Here is a 21,822-nt window from a genome sequence, read left to right on the forward strand (position 1 = left end):
ACTTATGATGTGCCTCCGGATCAGTAAAACAATCATCCAAGCGCAAAAGTAGCAAAAAATATCCGGGCACCAAGCACAGCAATGATGCTTAAGTTAACCTTTGAGGAAGCAGGTCATCCTGCGAAACGGCTGTCAGGCCATAACCACTTTGTATGTCAAATTGTATGGGGAAGAATTAAAGGTTCACTTAAGCATCATTGCTGTGGTTGGTGCCCGGATACTTTTTGCTACTTTTGCGTTTTCAGCAGACTGTAGTGCGGACTGATAAGGCTGTTCCTGAACGATCCGCCCGGTGGATCGTTCAGGAACAGCCTTATTGTGAGAGATCGCGGAAAAAGCCGCCGCGAGTGCTACTGAGCAGGCGGCTGATTCCGCGTCCAGCGCGGCGGTTTGCCCGCAGCAGCGTTCAGCTGGTGTGGCTGAGCCTGTTAGTTCACACAGGTTTAGAGCTACGCACGCGCGCGCCAGAAGTCAGGACCTTTATGCTAGCAGGAGATGTGTCAGCTGATCAGGATGATCAGCTGATTCCTGCTGGACTCCTGATTGGCTGAGTGGTTCGGGCGGGGCGGCAGAGTCCTGCAACTATATATACTACTTGCTTGTCAGTTGCTGGTTGTCTGCCGTTGCGATCACTACGTGGAAGCACTCAGACCTTTAGTCAGATCCTACAGTGTGTTAGAACCAGGTGGACCTGGGAATTCACACTTAGCCAGTTTACTAGTACTGTTAATCTGTGTATTTATTCAGACTAGTTCCAGGGTGCTGAGACCAAGGACCTCGCACTCAGACTAGGCATTGTTTGATATCTGTTATGACTTATTGCTTTTCTGACTACTCCTCTGTCTTCTGATTCGGTACCTCGCATATCTGATATACCGTTGCCAGACCCTGCTTGCCTTGGATACCGAATCAGCCTTCTGTCTTTGTACTTTATCTGTCAGTGTGTTACCGACCAGGTGTGCCCGACCTCGAGAGCTATCTCTCCCCTTAAGAGATAGTCTCCAGACCAGATAGTGACATCCACCATCGGGTGTCACTCACTCCCTGGTCCTTCCTACCTCCAGCCTGACTCCTCCCCTTGGAGAGCCTCAGGCTGCTGAAAGGTTCCTGTGCCTTCCCGAGCAGTATTCCAGCACTGTTGGTGCATTGCTCAAAGTATTACTGTTACACCAAACACTCACATACCTATAGGTGTCCAGAGGTTAGCAATATATCTGTATTATCCGTGATGCTGCAGATCATCAATAATCAGGTATATATCTGCATTTTTGGTGATACTGCAGATCACCAATAATCAGATTCTCTCTGCGTGCTGACACCAATCGTTACACTTATCAGTCCGCCGACAGTGCGTATACACGCACTACAGTCTGCTGAAAACCCACCCAGTGGGAGGTGCCGACGAACCCGTTGTTGGCTGCTGTCGTGCGTGTGTACGCACCTTTAGAGCACCTTGACCGGCCACCTCCTCAGAAACTCATCTACAATGTGAATGAGGTTTTATTTGTGGGCAAACAATGTCCACAAAACACGAGAAGCTGGTCTGTGAGGCTTATCCAACTGTACTTACCATACTAGAAAAAAGACTAATAAATGTACACAGTTTTTCACGGTTTAATTTTTTTTTTTAATACTGTAGGATTGTTTAACTACTTTTTTTACTGTATTAAAGTGGATATTTACTCATCCTGTTTACTTTCCTTTGTTGGAATGTAATGAAGTTTAGTTGCAGAATTAAATAAAGCTAGTGAAGTGGGAGCTGTGCTGCACTAACTTTCCTCAAGCATTATCAGGTGGATATCCTGTCACACAAAGATCTGATGTTTGAAAGAAAAGTCCTGGAAGCACTGCTCCCTTCCTCCTAATGTATAATTTCTCACTGCTTTCCCCTATCAGACAGTCCTGGAATACAACAGGCAAAAATATGAAGGTGTACTTATTGGCAATGGTATTTATATGAGCTTTCCAGCTCGACCATCCTTTTTTCAAACCATTATTTCAGGGATATGTTGTAATGCTGGGGGGTCATACTTTCTGACCACCCAGCACAACAAGGCTAAGAGCTGGATAATAGAAGAGCTTACACAGGCTGCCCAGAGCAACTGCAGCTCTGGGCTTCCGATATCACTTCAAATAAAACACAATGGCAACGCAGTGCGATGTTGCGCTGCCTTAGTTCGCACTGTGCTGCCTTAGCGATAGCAAGTATTCAGACAGGTACAAGACAGGTCTATAGATTAGAGCGTAACTAGTAGCAACCGCAGTTCACAGTCACGTACACAGAAGCAGAGCAAGCTGGCTAACAACAATCACCAGCAAAGCATCCACCTAGGCAAGACTACAGGGTAGAACGTAACTAATAGCAACTGCAGCCTACAGTTACGTTCCCAGAAACTAGAGTAGCAGGAATACTACCAGTCACCAATGTGGTGATGGCAGAATCCAAGCTATCTGGATAATGGACTTCACTGATCCACCGCGGATGCAGCGAACATCCATCAAGCATGGAACTAGGAAATACACAACGATAAGAAAAATTACAAACAGCTCAACTAATGGATAAATATATATTAGCAAGTCTGAATATACATTTATCAAGAACTAGCTAAAGCACAAGTAATAAGGTCGCATAGAACTACAATAACAGAACTACACAGAGTAAGAAGGTGCCCAGCAGATCAGTGTACTGACCACTATGATGGGCGGGGTATGAAATGGGAGGCAGACTTTTATGCTGGCATCAGCCAATGGATGCAGGTATGCAAATCTCCACACAGCTGAATGGTAATCACTCAATCCTGAGCTGGCTTGATTACCATTTGCTAGCTGGCTTGGCTGTGAATGCAAAGGACTTCCATAAGAAATACATGTAGTATTATGTAACAACATGCATGCAGGAAATCCAGGGCTATCTGGCCGCAGCTCAGCTGCAACAAGCAATTGGTGGAATGATGACAGCATCCTGAGCTGCCCAGAACTGCAGAGCGATTGCAAATGACAATGAGACCCATTGCAAATGCACAACCGAATGCAAGCAGATAAGCCAGAACTGCCCGTTTGCAGCTCCACTGCAACGGACAGAATACGCTACAGGAGGGATCCTTACATATGTATTTTTGAAATTTGTGTTTTTCTTCATACCTATTTTACTGCACATTTTTCAACAGGTGATGATCAGTTCGCTTTAGTAAAACTGACAGGCCAGGGAGTGGGTGGAACTTTTAACGTTTTGGGGGCTTTTGTTTCCACGTGGGAGGAGCTTGTCATCTCTCCTATCAAGTTGTCCTAGAGGACTTGTAGAAGAAATACCATTAGTAGTAAGTAAGAGTATTTTAGAACTGCCACGAGTCTACTTTCTTCTAGCCACTGCAAACATTTGCAAACAACACAGTTTAAAAACAAAATCAGGAGTTCTAATTTAAACAAACTCATTGGGATTGCACTACAATTTTTCTATTGTGCATGTTGCATTTTGACTGTGATTCAAGCTGAGCAAAGAAAATTGCAAAACTCATTCACTGAAAAATCGCATTAAAAACTGCATACTCAATCGCGTTGTGTTTGTGTCTTGCAGTGTAAAACGGCCCTAAGATTTTTTTTATCGATCCAGCTAAAGGGTATTCAAAGCTTAGGGGATACCTAGTTGTGCTTTGTCAGATGTTAAAGGTTTGGCAGATAAATCACTTGCTGTTGCAGATTGGATCCGTTACAGGCTGACAAGTGTGAACGGTTCCTACATATGTATTTCATATGTAGGAGCCGTTCACACTTGTCAGCCTGCAACGGATCCAAGCTACCATTCACTGTCAGTTTTGCCATGAGCGGAGAATGGAAAGAAACTGTCTCTTTTCAGCTCAAGTGAGAACACAGCCTAATTCATAAATATTTCATTAATACCCATTAAGGTCATTTATGCTCAATGCTATACATATTAATTTACAGATATAGACAAAGGAAAAATGAATGAAAAATGCTTATGTGGCAAGTTTAATATTAGTAAATCATAAGATGAAGACAGCAAAAACCTGAATATATGAGATTAGTTGGGCATTAACAATTTCAGCCCATGGGAATTTTTCACCTTATGCATCAGGGCATTTTTAACCTCCCAATAACTTTATCATTAATTATCACAATGAAATGATCTTTATCTTGTTTTTCCCGCCACCAATTAAGCTATCTTTGGCTAGAAAATTTTGCTAAGAATTATTTTTTTATAAATGCATTTTAACAGGAATATTAAGAAAATAATGGGAAAAAAATCATTATTTCTCAGTTTTCAGCCATTATAGCTTTAAAATAATACATGCTACGATAATTAAAACCTATGTATTTTATTTACCCATTTGTCCCGGTTATTACACCATTTAAATTATGTCCCTATCACAGTGTATGGTGCCAATATTTTTTTGGGAAGTAAAGGTGCATTTTTTCAGATTAGCGTCCATCACTATTTACAAGCTTATAACTAAAAAATGCATCTTCACATGCATATATAAAAAGTTCAGACCCTTAGGTAACTAACTATGTTTTTTTTTTATTGTATTTTTTTTTTCATCAAAAAATTTATTTGGGTAATTTTTGGTGTGGGAGGTAAACAGTTAATTTTAAATGTAAGAATATGGGTTCATTTATTCAAAAAGTGTATGTAGATGTAGTAGCATTTTCTCTTTTTTAGTCCTGGAAGATCTCGCTTCCAGGATGTACTAGGATGGGAAACTTTTTTTTTTTTGTAGCAGAAAGACGGTGATTTCTGAAAAGAAGCCGTCGGTATTTCTAGCGGGGACTTAGATCAATGAATGGGAATTATATTCCCATTCATTGAATCTCTGGGCTAACGGGGGGCACCATATGCGCGGGAGCACGCACCCTCACAGCAGCAGCTGCCCACGTCCAGGCGGCATTAATGGCCCTAAAGATGTTTACTCCATCATGCCTTTATCTCTTTACCTCTCTATTTATTACTTTCCATACTTGAAATGCTATTGTTAGTTTTCAATTGACAGCTACTGACACATTATTAAACAGTAACTCATAAGAGGTTTTCCAAGCAAGGACTAAACCTGTATTGTTTGGCAATGCAGGAGATATGAAGGACACATACTGAAAATGCTTCACAGACAACTATATTTGAAAAAAAATATCTTAAGTGAGCACATTAATGCAATACTCATGAAGCTTCTTTAATAGACGTTGTCAAATAGATACAAGATAGATACATAATTTGATGCTCCAGAAAGAGAAGCATCATTCAAGTGCTTTTCCTGTTATTAAATATGTCATTAAAACAAGCAAAAATAACTATTAGCTACAAAGCGCAGACCTGTGCTGAAAGATTATAAAGGCTGGCTTGATAACTTCATTCAGCTTTGTTAGTTCATATTAACGTTCTTAATGACTCTTTATCTCATTAATCAAAAACATTTAGGCCGGGTTTAACACTTGTTTTTTGGTTTGTGGTTTGATTCTCCATGCGCATCCCACCGCAACGCAAAACACCTCACTCCTATGACCCTGTCCTGTGTCAGCCTCCGGGTGGCGCTTCTATCAGCCGCATACACTCTGGCGGTGCATAGCGTGTGACGTCGCACACTATTTACCACCGCCAGCGTGCATGCGGCAGAGCCACCTGGAGGATGGACGGACACCACGCAGAGGCTGACACCGGACAGGTAATGTATAAATGCACACACCGGGGGGGCATATTTATACATTAGGGGGGCAGCGGCGGTGGTGTCGTCATTTCGTCACTCATTCTGAAATTGACCGCCGTACTGCCGCACACCCGATCAACAAACTTTAGCCCGACATCTTGCGTCAGGCATGTTCAAGTAACGTGACTAATTTTGGCCCGATATTGGTCACAACGTGGCTCGGTCCTGTACAGATTTTCAACCAATTCGATAATAATCCAATTGGTTGGTCAATCGGTGATGTACGGGCACCTATAGTAATGTGAGTGCAAAGTGCTGCTGCCTGTGCTTTTTGTATTAATTATTATTTATTGCCATGCACGCTGTAAAGTACATTTCTGCTATAGCTGTATTCATACAATGTACAGCCATCACTTACATAATTCATGTGCCCATTTTAGAGTTGCCAGCACATCTTTTTAATTACATGATGATGACAAATGTGAATTACACAGGTGATGGCTGATTAAATGCAGGTAAGGACCTCAGTGCATATACCGTAATTAAACTGAGAAGCAGATGAGTTAGCAGCCCTGGCAGAGCCACAAATCACAGTCAGACTTTCATCCTCCAAATAGAATTTCACAGACAGCTTAAAATGTGATTGGCAGCCATGGTTCATTACAGCTTGGACCTAATTTGGGGCACGTTGATAAAGGCCAAAAGGCTTTTGCACTATAATGCTGCTTATGCAAAAATTGCTTTAAATTTATAAGCTGAATGTATTTGTATGTTCCTTCAACAGACATTTACAAAGAAAAAGCAAATATTAATCAATGAAATATAGTTCATGTGACTGTGTAATATAATACTAATTCTTTATCATTTTCCATAACTGTATAGTATACTGGTAAAGCTGTTGCCTGTCACAAGAAATTGCAGCCCTTTGGCAAACGTTTTTAATCCTGTTTAAAGCCTGTATGTAAAACAGTAAGGAGTCTTTAGGCAAGGCTCCCTAATGATCCTGGTAACATGTGGAGTGCACCTTAAAGGATACCCGAGGTGGCATGTGACATGATGAGATAGACATGGGTATGTACAGTACCTAGCACACAAATAACTAGGCTGTGTTCCTTTTTTTTCTTTCTCTGCCTGAAAGAGTTAAATATCAGGTATGTAAGTGGCAGTTCCTGTCTAAGTCAGGACATGATCAGACTATAGTGTGACCCTCACTGATAAGAAATTACAACTATAAAACACTTTCCTAGTAGAAAATGGCTCCTGAAAGCAGGAAAGAGATAGAAAGGGCCTATAGTTCATAGATTTTAGCTATGGCATACTTCAATGAATGTGTTATTGAGCAAACACAATAAAACAGTAAGAACTTGTAACTATGTAACTTAAAAAAGTAGATTTACATAAAAAAATAAAACTGTGGAATATCTTAAAAAGTCATTTTTAGGAGAACGAGGATAGATACAATGGTTTATGTTTATTTTCACCTCGGGTGACTACAATTCTGGCTGAAGATAACAGAAGTTTTGCATTTCCAAAATCTGAATGTGAACTAATTTATTTCCCATATATGCCTCAGTTTTTAGCACAAATATTAAACTACAATAACTGGAATCAATAACAGATTCCACATTTACTAGCAGCTATTTCAAAAGAATGTGCCCCCTCCTGGCAGAGAGTAGTTGTACCAACTGAAATTAGTTACAGTGCAATGCAAATACAACAGGCCGAGGGAGCATCCAATGCATAATACATTTGCTGCTGCCATTTTAAATGTGGAAACTAACATTACAACATACTGTAAACTAAAACCTTGCATGTACTTTGTGATTTCATCGTAATGCTGCTGTCTGAAAGGTGAAGGCAATCGCGTTAGTTAGAGCTATCTCACAGACATTGTCTATGGAAATACAGCAGTTCAATGTCAACATTATCACATAGCTCTAGACTCTGGAAAACAATAACCTCCACTGTAATTTATTTTCCTATCATCATCTTTATAAGTGTGACTCATTCTGCTTTATAAATGATCTCCTGAATCCAATCTTATTTAATGAGGAAAAGTATAAAGAAAAAAAATGAAACATTGCTGCACATTAACACTCTCCTCTTGGAACATGACCAGTTGGAGGGGAAAATACTGCTAGAAGTACATTTTAAGCTGAATACTCACTCATGGATCCCAGCGACATCCGGCAATGACGAGCATTCCCCGAAACATCTTCCAGATGGCGGGTATACGTGACAACATGCACTGTCACACGGCAGATGCAAACAGGAGTTTAACCACTTGCCGACCGCGCACTCATACCGCGCGTCGGCAAAGTGGCAGCTGCAGGACCAGCGACGCAGTATTGCGTCGCCAGCTGCAGGCTGATTAATCAGGAAGCAGCCGCTCGCGCGAGCGGCTGCTTCCTGTCAATTCACGGCGGGGGGCTCCGTGAATAGCCTGCGGGCCGCCGATGGCGGCTCGCAGGCTAAATGTAAACACAAGCGGAAATAATCCGCTTTGTTTACATTGTACGCGTAAGGCAGATCGGCGATCCCCGGCCAATCAGCGGCCGGGGATCGCCGCCATGTGACAGGGGACGTCCTGTCACTGGCTGCACAGGACGGATAGCGTCCTGTGCAGCCCTGATCTCCGGGGGGGAGCAGGTAGGAGAGGGAGTGGGGAATTTCGCCACGGAGGGGGGCTTTGAGGTGCCCCCCCGCCAGCAACATGCAGGCAGGAGAGATCGGACCCCCCCAGCACATCATCCCCCTAGTGGGGAAAAAAGGGGGGTGATCTGATCTCTCTGCCTGCTACATGATCTGTGCTGGGGGCTGCAGAGCCCACCCAGCACAGATCACTCAACACAGCGCTGGTCCTTAAGGGGGGGGTAAAGGGTGGGTCCTCAAGTGGTTAAGCGACTGCAGTACTTTGGGTGGGAATCGTCGAGGATCTTAGAGATCAGTTCCACCGTAATGGTTGTAGTCGCCGTGCATCGGCAAACGTCATTTGCGTAATCGCATGCCTGTACCCACATCACGAGATTGCGGAAATTATCGCTCGTCACTCAAAAATCACTGGTCATGTGTAAACACCGCTTGAAAAATCATGTAGTGGGTATAGACTTTAAAGTGTACCAGAAATTAAAAGAATTAAAGATTTAATACTTACCCGAGGTTTCCTCCAGCCCCATGCGTGGCAGGTCCGTGGATGCGCAGAAGACCCAGACTGGACATGATTAAGCTGTTACCGGGGCTGAACGCGGCTGAGCGGCAGACGCCGTGGGACTCAGACGAGCTTATGGGGCTGGAAGAAGCCTTATTTTCATCTCTGGGTTACTTTAAAGCGGAATATAACTCTGCATTTCAACTTTGCTCTAAAACATTATTTACAGTATATTATATGCAACCAGCATTTTTTTTTTTACTAGACCAGCATTGGAAGGGTTACACAGGGCTTTAAAGTCCCTGGAGATTTCTGCAGACGCATCCGAACTTGAGTTAGATACTTTTTGTTTACATAAATGTATCTAAGTGTTGAATGTGACTCATCTCTCTCACTGAGAAGGAGTTGGAGGACAGCCAAAGAGTGTGTAACGAGGCGCCAAAAGGATAAAATATGCTAAAATGTTTAAAATATTCGGGTGGCGGCGGTGGACCGGCCACTCAGAAATAGAGTCGATGCTGTCGCTTAAGATAAAGACAATTTATTCACATACTCCATGAACAGAACCGCAACGCGTTTCACGGGTATATTCCCGCTTCCTCAGGCAATAAACAGACAGGAGTACACTGTAAAGACAGAGACAGATAGCGTGTCCTTAGACCAATGTATATGTGTGCTGATGATTTTTGGTGCATAGTTATTTTAACGTGAATAATGGGTAAACAATGCTGTGGTTAGAGGTATATTGGGAGAGGGGGTGAGGGGCTGTGCGGAGATTGTTATAAGAGTTAAAAATTGTAGTGAAAAAACGGGGGGGGGGGGGTGCACAGAAGGGGGGCGGGGAAGGGGGGAACTATTAAGGGAGGGGGGGGGGGGTTAGGGAAAAATTAAGGGTGGCAAAACACAATGCAATCAGATGTAGTAAAATGCAGAAAAACAGACTCACCAGTACAGTCTCAAGGTCACGAATAGCGCCTCTGTACCAGTGGGTCTGGAGATCAAGGCTTATATACCTAAGAGTATATGGGTGGACAAATTGCATGGTTAATAAGGGGTGGGGGCTGTGTGATAGGCAGGTAATGTGTTTCTATGGGTGGGGAGGAGACAAGCTTGGGGGCGTGTTTGTGGGCCAATAGGAGCAGGGGACAGGTTATGTAACCTATGTTGGGCCAATAGGAGCAGGGGACAGGTTATGTAACCTAAGTTGGGCCAATAGCAAGAGGGGATGTGGTTGTGTAACTTCGGGGAACAGAAAATAAACAAATGTGTACAAAGTGTATCAATTCAGAGGCTGAATAGAGTACTGGTCAAGGGCACAGCCTCTGGCACAGGAGACCAGGGTTCGAATCCCGGCCAGGGCCAGCACCTATTTTGTAAGGAGTTGAAGGCAAGACTGCCTAACAAATGTGTACAAAGTGTATCTATTCAGAGGCTGAAAAGAGTACTGGTTAAGGGCACAGCCTCTGGCATAGGAGACCAGGGTTCGAATCCTGGCTAGGGTCAGCACCTATTTTGTAAGGAGTTTAAGGCAAGACTGCCTAATATTGCTGGGTGGCCTCCTGAGTACGTCCCAGTGGCTGCAGCTCCTGGGGCGTCTTAAATCTAACAGGAGAAAAGCGCTGTACAAATGTTTGGATTATTACCAGTACAAGATGCATGTTGCTGCCCCCAAGTGGTTATTTTCTAGACTGTTTGGGGAAAGAAGGTATCGATAACAAATAACATTCATTCTAACAGACATAAAGTGCATATTGGTGCATCTTTGCTCCCTAAAAGACTGTAGACATAAAGGACATAATTAATCATTGACATACAAAGAAATAATAAAAGTCTACATATAAAAAAATAAATATAAATAAATAAATACATCCATCAGAACAAGGCATAAAGGAAATTAAAATTCAACCGGTTCCTGATTAACTGCATAGAATAATAAAAATAATGATGATAATAACAACAATAATAATAACAGTAATAATAACAACAATAATAATAATAATAACAACAAGAATAAGTAACAGATAAAAAGAGAGGACGGGATTAAAAAGAGAAACTGATCGCTGTTAATGGGATGAACTAGTAAATTTTCTCCAGTACTTCATTGAGACCATCTGGAGTTAAAGTTTTGAGAATTTGGATCCAATACATTTCACGTTTCTTGAGGGAGTCAAAAGAATCTGAACGATTGTGCGGAATTGATTCGATGAATGTAATGCGGAATAATTCAGGATTACTGTCGTGGTAAGTGGAGAAATGGCGTGAAACACTGTGTAGGGGAAATTTGTTTAATATATTTCTTTTATGCTGTCCTACTCTACTTCTAGCTAGTTGGGTGGTTCTGCTAACATACTGCAGCTGGCACGGGCACGAGATTATATAGATAATATATTTTGATTCGCAGTTGATGACGTCCTTTATTTGATATTTAATGTTAGTGACCAGGGAGGAAAATGATTAGGTATTGAGAACAAATTGACAAGCTAGGCACCTTTTGTGGTTGCATGGTGCACTTCCTGGTATCTGGGTGGTGGGTGGACGCATGGTATTGGTCTGACTCTGGCGTAGTCTACTGGGGGCCAAAATGCTGCGGAGGTTAGGGACGCGTTTGTAAGTAATGGCGGGTTTAGTGGGTATGATTGGTCGTAGGTGGGGGTCCTGGAGGAGGATCTCCCATCTCTTGTTTAAAATACTGCGAATGGACTGGTGTTGGTGACTGTATTTAGTGATGAACCGGGGCATGTCTGAAGTCTTATTGTCAGCTGGTGGTGGTGATGGACCGTGGGTTTTGGCTTTGAGATATGCGTCTTTTAGAAGTTTTTTGGGGTATTGACGATCGGTGAATTTGGTTGTTAAGACTTTGGATTGACTATTATATTGTTGAACATCTGTACAGTTCCGGTATATTCTTTTATACTGACTGTATGGGGTATTTTTGGTCCAGGGGCGGTGGTGAAAACTATGGTAGTGGATGTAGTTATTGGCATCAACCGGTTTGAAAAATGTTTTGGTTTTGATATGGTGTTGTTCAGTATATAGGACTAGGTCTAAAAATTCTATTGATACTGCATCATGGTGAGAAGTGAACTGTAAGCCTGCGGGGTTGGTGTTAAGGTAATCAAGGAATGAAGGGATAAGATCGGGGGTACCTTTCCATATGAACACTAGATCATCTATATATCTTTTGTAGAAGATGATATTGTTGGAGAACGGGTTGTCGTGGTATATTTTGATATGTTCAAGAAGTCCCATGGCCAGATTAGCATAAGAAGGGGAGAATGAGCTTCCCATGGAAACTCCACTGACTTGGTGGTAGGTATGGTCTTGGAATGTAAAAATATTATTGTTAAGAATGAATTCCGTGCACTGTATTAGAAATGATTGTTGCATTTGTGGCATTGATATATTCGATTTTAGATAGTACTGTAAGGCAGTGAGTCCAAAGGTATGTGGTATATTGGTGTACAATGAAGTGACATCACAGGTTAGCCAGATATAGTCTTCTTGCCAGGATGTGGATTGTAAGAATTGAATCAGGTGCTGAGAGTCTTTTAGAAATGAGGGTAAGTGTCACGGTCAGTTACCTGTCCAGGTAAGGCGGCTGGCACACACGGATGCTGGCGGTCGTCCTGGGGGGTCTCGGCGGGCTGCCTCTCGAGGTGGTTTGTCGGCGCTCACCAGTGCGCGTTGCGTGGTTCGGCGGAAACATTGGCGTTGCAAGATGCTGGTGTGAATGCTGGGCACGCGCGCGCGCAAGGACGGCTGTTTTATGCATATTGTTTGTCCCGCGTGTGTGCGCGTGCGCGGTTGCGCGCGTGTGGTTTGCGCATGCGCGTGGTCGCGTCTGCGCATGCGCGCGTGACGTGTCGCGCCGTGCGTGCGTGACGCACTACGTGGCGTGCGCATTGCGCGGTGTGCGCCAAGAGGCCTATTTAAGCCTGGAGAGCCCTAGCAGTGGTGCTGTAGTATTGCAGCTAGTTGGTTCCTGTGACCTGACACTCTGTCTGCCTGTTCTGACCCTGCTCCATGCTGACCTTGGCTCGTCTGACTTCCCGCTCTGGCTTTGACCTATGCTATGTACGACTACCCGCTCTGTTGCCGAACCCTGCTTGTCTGAAAATCCACTCTGTTGCCGAACCCTGCCTGTCTGACTACCTGCTCTGTTACCGAACCCGGCCTGTCCAAGGATCCGCCCTTGTGTCTCATTCCTATAGAACCTGCGTGTCAAGATCACCTGCAAGTCTACTGGTGGACGGGTTATTGCACTACCAGACCTGTCCTGCGGGAGTCTCCAGTTCCTGTCTGCTCCGGCTACTGGTCCTGCGAGCACTCCTGCCCCGTGTTAACAGGAGGACCCTGTCCCCAAACCAGGGCCTCTGGTTGATAAGTCGCAGGGGTTGCTGCCCTCAGCAAATCGGTCTCCTCCGTTACAGGTACGTGACAAAATACTACAGCCATTCAATGGAGACCGCTGAGGCAGCAAAAGTCCTGACAGCACTATATGAACAGATGTCCAGTTTGACTGAGGCTATGAAGGATTTACAAGCAGGTCATGCACGTCTGGAGGGAAGAGTGAGGGAACTATCAGCAAGTGGAATATCAGCTCCAGCAACAGCCCCGCCCCCAGTGACCAGTCCTGTCCTTGCGCCTCCAGCTGCGACACCTCCTCCTGAGCCACGTGTACCGATACCAGAGCGTTTTTCTGGGGAAAGAGCCAAATTCCGAGCATTCCGGCACTCCTGTCAGCTGTATTTCAATCTCCAACCACGTACATATTTCTGTGAAGAAGTAAAAGTGGGACTTATCATCTCCCTACTTCAGGGTGAACCCCAGACATGGGCCCACCATCTTATGGATCAGAAGCATGCCTCATTAGCTACCTCGGAAACCCTGTTTGATGCCATGGCGGTGCTTTATGATGATCCGCAGCGTGGTGCTACTGCTGAATCTGCACTCGGATATCTTCGCCAAGGACGCCGGACAGTGGAGGAATATACCTCGGAGTTCCGCCGGTGGGCGGCCGACACCGACTGGAATGATTCAGCACTAAAATATCAGTTCCGGAAGGGATTATCTGCACACATTAAGGATGAGTTATCTAGAGCTGACCCACCTACTACCTTGGAATTGCTTATCACTGCAGCCATTCAAATAGATCGACGTTTTCGGGAACGCCAGTTGGAGAGAACCAGTGAACGGAATCCAGGTTCCAATTGGATACCCCTGACACCTGCCAACCCTTCCCCTCCGGTGACGGTTCAAGATCAATCTGAGCCAATGCAAATTGGCGTACTCCGTCCTCATTTGTCCCCTGAAGAGAGGCAGAGAAGACGCCGGGAAAACCTCTGCTTTTACTGTGGCGCTGCAGGCCATTTCCTGGATGATTGTCCGAACCGCATGTCTGGTAGGAAAAAACAAAGCTCATGGAATCAACCTGCATATAATTTACAGATCATTAGACCCTCTACTAACCATTTCTCTATTCCTATTTCTTTCCAGCTACCCGAAGGAAGTCTCGAGGTGTCAGCTATAATTGATTCAGGTGCATGTAGTTGTTTCATGGACATCGCATTCGCCAACCTCCACCGAATACCAATACAACACAAGCAAAATCCTCTTCTGATCCATCTAGCAGACGGAAGTGAGGTCAGCTCTGGTCCTGTTATTTGGGAAACGTTACCCCTGGCTGCCACTATCCAAGGTCTGCATAAAGAACAGTTAAAACTTGACCTTCTCACATCACCACTCCACCCTGTCATCCTGGGATTACCATGGCTTCAGGCACATAACCCTGCAATTAATTGGATATCTGGCACTGTCTCTTTTCCTTCAACTTATTGTGACAAGAGCTGTATTACGGCACCACTTGAAACTACAGGGGATCTGTTATGCATAACTGCCCTACAGAAGGCCATACCTGAACATTATCATGCTTACCTGGATGTCTTTGATAAAAAGAAGGCAGATACCTTACCTCCTCACCGGCCATACGATTGCCCAATTGATTTTCTTCCTGGATCTGCAATTCCATTCAGTCGGATGTTTCCTCTATCAGAACCGGAACAGGAAGTGTTGAGGGAGTATATCGAAGAGAATGTAAGGAAAGGATTTATTCGACCTTCTAAATCGTCTGCCGGTGCTGGAATCTTTTTCGTACAAAAGAAAGATGGAACCCTAAGACCTTGCATTGATTACAGAGAACTAAACAAAATTACCATCAAAAATAGATATCCTTTGCCACTCATGCCGGAATTGTTTCAGAAACTACGAGACGCTACGATCTTTACAAAACTGGACCTCAGAGGCGCCTATAATCTGGTAAGAATAAGAGAAGGGGATGAGTGGAAGACCGCCTTCAGATCACGATACGGGCATTACGAATACCTAGTTATGCCCTTTGGACTTTGTAATGCACCAGCCACATTTCAACACTTTATTAATGATGTGCTAAGAGAATTCATTGACCATTTTTTGGTAGTTTACTTGGACGACATCTTGATTTTTTCTACATCAATAGAAGAGCACCGGAAACAAGTTTGCCAGGTTCTGGAACGCCTGAGGCTCTTTAAATTATACGCCAAGGCTGAGAAATGCGAATTCGAGCAACACACCATCCAATTTCTAGGACTCATCATCTCTACTGAAGGATTCGCCATGGATCCCCAAAAGATCCAAGCTATTCTTGAGTGGCCAGCTCCTGTGAACAAGAAAGCAGTACAGAGATTTATAGGTTTTGCAAACTTTTATAGGAAGTTTATAAAAAAATTTTCTGCCATTATCCTACCCATCACGAGGCTAACCCGACAACAAGTTCCGTTTAAATGGACTACGGAAGCGCAATGTGCCTTTGAAAAATTGAAGGAACAGTTCACGTCAGCCTCTATTCTCAGACATCCTGATCCAGCACTACCGTATACTCTGGAGGTGGACGCTTCAGACTCAGCAGTGGGTGCAGTTCTGTCTCAGAGGTCAGGTGAGAAGGCTATCCTGTACCCTATAGCATTTTTCTCTAAAAAGTTAACGGATGCAGAGAAGAATTACGACGTGGGGGACAGGGAATTATTGGCTATTAAATACGCTCTGGAGGAGTGGAGATATCTACTGGAAGGGGCTTCTCAAGACATCTTGATTTATACAGACCATAGGAATCTTGAATACCTAAAAACAGCAAAAAGGCTTAATCCAAGACAAGCAAGATGGGCACTTTTTTTTTCAAGATTTTCATTCCACATCACGTACCGACCAGGCTCAAAGAACACCAAGCCAGATGCGCTTTCACGGATGTTCCCAGAGGAAGAAGTACCAAAGAAGATGGACACTGTACTTTCCAAGCAGAACTTTTTGTTGATCCAACCTGATTTAGTGGAAAGACTTCGTAGAGATGACTCAACCCCCCCAGTGAAGATTAAGTCACAATTGACGCTGAAAGATGATTTATGGTTTTTTAGGAATAAAGTTTTTGTGCCAGAAAAGTTTCGACCGGAGATATTCAAGTTATTTCATGATCACCAACTTACAGGTCATTTTGGGAGTGCTAAGACTTATGAACTAGTCCAACGTGCTTTCTGGTGGCCTACCTTGAGGAAGGACTGTGAAAGGTACGTCAAGTCCTGTCAAGTCTGTAACCGGAGTAAAGGTTCCAACTTGAAGCCATGGGGATTGCTGGATCCACTACCGATTCCTCCTAGACCATGGCACTCGATTTCGATGGACTTTATCGTAGAATTACCAAACTCGGATGGTGTCAATACTATCTTTGTAGTGGTGGACCGATTAACGAAGATGGCACACTTTATTTCCTTGAAGGGGTTACCTTCGGCCAGGACCACCGCTATGGTGTTCATCAAGGAGATTGTACGACTCCATGGCATTCCTAATAACATCGTGTCAGATAGGGGAACGCAGTTTACGTCACAGTTCTGGAAAGCTTTATGTCAGTTGCTCAATATTCACTTGTACTTTTCATCAGCTTATCACCCACAATCAAATGGACAAACAGAGCGTACCAATCAGACACTGGAACAGTATCTTAGATGTTTCACCTCAGGCGCACAGGACAACTGGTCCCAACTGTTACCATCTGCAGAGTTCGCTTACAACAACTCTCTACATGCTTCTACAAAACAGACTCCATTCTTCGCCAATTATGGATATAATCCCTCATTTCTGCCAGATGTTATAGAAGAATCTCCTGTCCCTGCTGCTGAGGAATTGGCCAACCGGTTAGCACAGAATAACCAACTTCTTCAGCAATCCATGGCGCAAGCTCAAGAGGATTTTAAGAGAAAGGCTGATCGTCATAGGAGGGGGGACTTGGACCTGAAAGTTGGGGATCAGGTATATCTATCAACAAAGAATCTGAAGCTTACATGTCCATCCAAGAAGTTAGGTCCCAAATTTATAGGGCCTTTTGAAATCAAGAGAAGGATTGGACAAGCATCTTATGAATTGGAACTTCCTAGCAATCTCAGAATACATCCTGTATTTCATGTCTCTTTATTGAAACCAGTTGTGCCGGACCTGTTTCCTGGACAGAATCCGTTACCACCTCCTCCAGATATTGTAGACAATGAAGAGGAGTATGAAGTTGAAAGCATTCTGGATTCCAGATGGAGGGGTAACCAGTTACAATATCTAATCAAGTGGAAGAATTATGGAACCGAAAATAACACGTGGGAACCAGCTTCCTTTGTTCATGCACCTGTAATGGTGAGAAGGTTTCATCGAAGATTTCCACGTAAGCCAGCTCCAAGAGGCATCCGGAGGCTGCCTGTAAGGGGGGGGCATTGTCACGGTCAGTTACCTGTCCAGGTAAGGCGGCTGGCACACACGGATGCTGGCGGTCGTCCTGGGGGGTCTCGGCGGGCTGCCTCTCGAGGTGGTTTGTCGGCGCTCACCAGTGCGCGTTGCGTGGTTCGGCGGAAACATTGGCGTTGCAAGATGCTGGTGTGAATGCTGGGCACGCGCGCGCGCAAGGACGGCTGTTTTATGCATATTGTTTGTCCCGCGTGTGTGCGCGTGCGCGGTTGCGCGCGTGTGGTTTGCGCATGCGCGTGGTCGCGTCTGCGCATGCGCGCGTGACGTGTCGCGCCGTGCGTGCGTGACGCACTACGTGGCGTGCGCATTGCGCGGTGTGCGCCAAGAGGCCTATTTAAGCCTGGAGAGCCCTAGCAGTGGTGCTGTAGTATTGCAGCTAGTTGGTTCCTGTGACCTGACACTCTGTCTGCCTGTTCTGACCCTGCTCCATGCTGACCTTGGCTCGTCTGACTTCCCGCTCTGGCTTTGACCTATGCTATGTACGACTACCCGCTCTGTTGCCGAACCCTGCTTGTCTGAAAATCCACTCTGTTGCCGAACCCTGCCTGTCTGACTACCTGCTCTGTTACCGAACCCGGCCTGTCCAAGGATCCGCCCTTGTGTCTCATTCCTATAGAACCTGCGTGTCAAGATCACCTGCAAGTCTACTGGTGGACGGGTTATTGCACTACCAGACCTGTCCTGCGGGAGTCTCCAGTTCCTGTCTGCTCCGGCTACTGGTCCTGCGAGCACTCCTGCCCCGTGTTAACAGGAGGACCCTGTCCCCAAACCAGGGCCTCTGGTTGATAAGTCGCAGGGGTTGCTGCCCTCAGCAAATCGGTCTCCTCCGTTACAGGTACGTGACAGTAAGGCTTGGACATGAGGCTGTAAATGTGTGTCTATGAAACGAGATAGGTTGCTGGTGACGGAATCAATACCAGAGATGATCGGTCTGCCAGGTGGTTTGTGGATGGCGCTTTGAGTCCGCAAGGAGAAAAGCGCAATATAAATGTTATTTGTCTTGTCTTGTCTTGGATGTTTTTGTGGATTTTGGGCAGGTAGTAGAAAAAGGGAGTTTTGGGGTGGTGGTTAATAATGAAGTTCCTCTCATTCTTGGTAATGATGTTGTTGTGTAGGGCGTCATTGATGAAGTTTTTAAGGGTTTTGTTAATTTCAGGGGTGGGGTCTGCATGTAGTCGTGTGTAATGTTTGGGGTTGTTTAATAATCGAAGGGATTCGTCCAGGTAATCAGCTCTATCTAGGATAACATTCCTTCCCCCGTTTGTCCGCTGGTTTTATGACTATATCGAGATTGTTTCGCAGAGTTTTGAGGGCTAATCTTTCGGGTAGTGAGAGGTTGGAGATAGGGATGGTGTCAGGGATGGTGAGATCTTGTAAGTCTTTTAAAACAAGGGAGTAAAAGGTGTCGATGAAATTCCCTTTGGAGGCGGTGGGATAAAATCGTGAGCGGCCTTTAAGTTTGGTATTGATAAATTTCTCTGTCTCAATTTCTGCTGTGGAAATGGAGACGATAGGAAGTGTGTCGTTGTTAGTAATGATGAGCTCAGTGGGGTCCGTAAATGTTAAGGTATTATGGTTTTTTTATGGCAAAATGTCTTTTGAGGGTAAGTTTGCGGATGTAGGTGTTAAGATCACTGGTGGTTGGAAGGGTGACAAACCCTCCTTTCCTTCTTCAGAGAGCGACATCTTAATCCTGAGTGGGGACAGGTCTAATCTCCTCACCTGCCTATATAGTGGTTGCCTAAATGGTAACCCATGTTTGTAAGTATAATACTTACTCCACATTAATTCTCCCTGATCCAATACATACTACACTATATTGGGCTCTCGGTTTCTCTGTTTTATCTTCCTAAAGAGTGTGTAACATTTCTAAATATATACATATAACTAAACAGAATAGAATCTGAACGTCTGCACGGAACTTAAAACCTCTGTGTTTAACCCTTCCAATGCTGGTCTAGTAAAAAAAAAATGCTTTTTGCATATAATATGCTGTAAATAATGTTTTAGAGCAAAGTTGAAATGCAGGGTTATATTCCGCTTTAAGGTACATCTAAGGTAATTGGGAATTTACAAATAGCTACTAGCAGTGGAAGGTGTAATGGTTAAGGACTCTGCCTCTGACGTAGGAATCCTGGGTTCAAAACTCAGCTCTTCCTAATTCAGTAAGCCAGCACCTATTCAGTAAGGAGTTCTTTGGGCAAGACTCCCTTACAATGCTACTGCCTACTGAGTGCGCTCTAGTGGCTGCCTCGCAAGCGCTTTGAGTGAGTCCAACAGGAGAAAAGTGCTATACAAAAAAAAGGAATTATTATTATTAGCCAAGAGGGTGAAATAAATTAGCACTGAAATGGATGATGAATACAAACAAATGATCTGGGGATGCTTTAGCAAGGCTGGAATTGGGTAGATGTGTCTTTTTGAAGGACCCACAAATAAAGAAATATATACCGTAATATCATCCTAGAAAAATATTTCCTTTCTTCTCTTAAGACTATGTTCCCCATGTTAGAGGACTGATATTTCTAGTAAGGCAATGTTTCATGCCACACAGCCAGGGGAATAAAGGTCTGATGTGGAATCACCAAACCAAGAGTCTGCCTTAGCCAACCCATTCTCAGGATTTGAACCTTTATTGAAAACCTGTGGAATGATGTCAAGATAAAGATGGATGGTCACAATCCCAACAGCGATGTGAAAAACTGGTGGAGGACATGCCAAAATGCATGAAATCTGGACAAATCAGGGTTATTCCACCAAATACTGATTACTTAAGTGTATTAGTCAAAGCATTATTGTAATTTTCTTCCAAGTGTATCCGGGGTGGTGTGACATGTAGTGATGCTCGTCATCTGCTAATTATGATTATGCGATATTCACTTACATTTTTGCAATTATGGCAATACGTAATTACAATTTGGAAAGCCAATTGACTTCTTGTAATCCATTTATAATTTTGCAAAATTACACAAAATGTAGTGGAATTTGTGCTGTTTTAGCGGTTAGTAGCAAAGCCCCCATACATGCTATTGTCACCAAATGGATATGTATGGAAAGGGAAATAGTGGGAACAAGTTAAAAAAAAAATATTTTAAAAAAGCAAAGGAAAAATGTTTTTTAAATTCAGAAAAATTACAGTTTAAAAACCATCTCTCCTTTGCATGTTTGAATTATTCCCACTATTACCCTTAACATACGTAGCAGTTTTGGTGACAATAGCAAGTGTGGGGGGCTTTGCTATTAACCGCTAAAGTGGGCACAAAATGATCTGAAAATGACGTGAAATTGCAAAATTACAGCTCCTGATTACTGTTACAAACAACATTTATTGCAATTTTTCTGAAATTTCACATTACAATTTTGCATCGTAATTGCAAATTTTTTATCCTCTTTGAGAATAGATCTGTGCTTTCTCAATGAAAGGTCAAATATAAAAATTAGACCGCCAGTGGGTTCTCATACCACTGCAGGGAAGCCAAAACATTAAGTTAATCAGGGAGAACACAGAGTCTGAATTTAGTTATTAATACTGCAAGTTGAATTATTGTTTAAATATATTATGACTTACAAATGACACGTAGTATTTCCAGCCATAGGTTTCTTCAATACCTGCAGCATGGCCAACTAGTGGAAAGAAAATGCGAGGAGTTTAAATGGAGATTAGATCAGACTCCAGTTATGCAACCACAAAAAAAAGGTTTTATTTAAAATAACTTTTTATTATTATTAAAATACATCTCTAATATGCAAATGAAATGAATAGAAATGAGGACAGAATTTGGGTATGCCTGGGGCTGACCAGTGGAGTGAGATATTACAAGCTGTTACACTGATATCACTAAATGTTAGAGACAAACAAAGTTTTACATAATACACACAACTTATTTTACAAAAACATATTTCGTTATGATGATAATAATCCAATGTGGTCTAGATGCCCGGGAGTTCAGGCAGATTTATTTATATAGCGGAAAAATGAAACGTATGTTCCCTGCATTATGTAGAAACAATAGTTGCTAAACTCATAAAATAAGGTTTTCTTGGCTCTAATGCTGATTATGTGGCTATAATCCTTTTTATATCCCACATCGGCAACCAATACACAGATAAGCTATACTTACATTTTTCTGACCTTTCACAACTAATTAAAGGTTCGTATATTTAGGGCCCATTCACACTTAAAAAGCGCAAAACTGTTTTATTTAA

General features: G+C 43.5%; 1 long non-coding RNA gene across 4 annotated transcripts in view; it reads right to left on the reverse strand.

The window, feature by feature from the left end:
- Nucleotides 1–21,822, reverse strand: part of LOC137561444 (uncharacterized) — a 411,299-nt gene that overhangs the window by 365,897 nt on the left and 23,580 nt on the right. For all 4 annotated transcript variants that reach the window (XR_011030017.1, XR_011030014.1, XR_011030015.1 and 1 more), the window contains exon 3: nt 21,185–21,240. This is a non-coding gene — a long non-coding RNA (uncharacterized lncRNA). The remainder of the gene's footprint in view (nt 1–21,184; nt 21,241–21,822) is intronic.

The sequence above is a fragment of the Hyperolius riggenbachi genome, chromosome 3 (genome assembly GCF_040937935.1).
Source record: "Hyperolius riggenbachi isolate aHypRig1 chromosome 3, aHypRig1.pri, whole genome shotgun sequence".
In the NCBI taxonomy this organism is placed as follows: Eukaryota; Metazoa; Chordata; class Amphibia; order Anura; family Hyperoliidae; genus Hyperolius; species Hyperolius riggenbachi.